The sequence below is a fragment of the Petaurus breviceps genome, unplaced genomic scaffold, assembly GCF_028583685.1.
Source record: "Petaurus breviceps papuanus isolate PSGF00001 unplaced genomic scaffold, PetGlider_PUasm1.0 90847, whole genome shotgun sequence".
Taxonomy (NCBI): Eukaryota; Metazoa; Chordata; class Mammalia; order Diprotodontia; family Petauridae; genus Petaurus; species Petaurus breviceps.
In genome coordinates this window covers 5306871-5308380 of record NW_027187360.1, presented here as the reverse complement: position 1 = coordinate 5308380, position 1510 = coordinate 5306871, and the positions used below count along the sequence as shown (strand labels likewise).

Sequence of the window (1510 nt, the reverse complement as noted above, 5' to 3'; positions counted from 1 at the left end):
AAAGATATGGAGACAAGGAGAGGCAAGTTCAGGAAAGAAGAGAAACAGGAAAAAGTGGCAGAGGAATACTGAAGTTTACTTAGTCTTATTCACGGTAGAAGGAGTTCTCATAGGGAGGAAGCCATGGAATAGCTGGCCTTTTCTGATAGTTTCTTCCTTCCTCTCATCAGATCAAGAAACAACTAGCAATGCAGAAAATAAGAGTGGTGCCCCTGAAAAAAAACTGAATGGGACTGAGATGAGATGGCGACCAAGGGTGATATAAAATTGGAGCTGGAGACTGAACCAAGCTGCCGGAGCTGCCCCTGGAGCGGCTGACCTGGGACAAGTGACACACTATGTATATGAGAAGCAGATCCAGGGCTCCAACCTGTCAGTGACGGGCTCCAACATGGAGACAGCGATGTTAGTGACTGGAGACAAGAGGTCCTGGGAGCAGAAGGCCAAGCAGGAGCGGGAGGAGGAACTGGCAAAAGTTACCATCAAGAAGGAAGATCTGGAACTAATAAGATGGAGATGCAAATCTCATGGACAGCAGCAGAATGGAGTTTGCGGGAACACATGGGCAATGTAGTAGAAGCTCTTCTTACCCTTACCAACTAACCTTTGAATGGCCACACCTTGATGGATTTATTTATTGGAATAAAGGTTTCTTTCTTTCCCCCACCCTGAAAAAAAAAACAACTAAATGGTCCACTCAGCATCTGGAGGGAGCTGAACACAGAGCCTGCCTCAGAGGACAAGAATGATCAGGGTCAAGCTCACGGGAGACAGCATAGTATGAGGGTCCCATCTTTTCTTTGAACCTGTGCCACCACCTACTAGTCTTATCCATTTCCACAAAATGGAGGTAATCTCTCCTTTGGTGCCACATAGAACATGGTTAATCCTGTTTCCCACATGACAGCCCTTAAAATCTAAGAACACAGTTATCAAGTTACACACACACACACACACACACACACACACAGTCCAAAAGACCAAAAGACCTCTGTTCTGCAGGCTAAATAAACATCCTTTATTCTTTCAACTAATGCTCATAGATTGGAGAAGAGGAAGGAGACAAGTATTTAATAAGCCCCTACTATGTGTCAGGGACTATGCTAAGTGCTTTACAAATATTATCCCTGTAAGGGTTATGGGATTTAAAGATCTTCCATGCCCCATTGGACTTGCTGACATAGCAGGAAGGGGCGGAGCAAGAGGAAGCAGAAGCCAAGCTAGAGTCCCTGCGGTGGCTAGCAGTGGCGGCCATGGGGGCAGCAGCAGCAGAGGCAGCAGCAGTGGAAGCGCGAACCCCTTTTTGAGTTAGCCAGAATTTCTGCTAAGGACTCCTGCTGAGGACTGCCAGGGGCCGGAGCTTCTGGGAGCGCGCTTCCTGGACGCTGGGTGGTTGCTGTGAGTGGGGAGAGGAGCACCTTTGCATGAGGTAGCCTGTTCTGTTTTAAAGGCTTGAGAACGTGGGTGCTTTCTACTTTATCTGCCTGTGCCAACTTCATAACTACTCTGA

At 47.5% G+C, this 1510-nt stretch overlaps 1 pseudogene; it reads left to right on the top strand.

Moving 5' to 3' along the window:
- The first annotated feature begins 243 nt into the window (after window positions 1-243).
- LOC138149592 (huntingtin-interacting protein K-like) lies at window positions 244-683 on the top strand (annotated as a pseudogene).
- Window positions 684-1510: the final 827 nt, after the last annotated feature.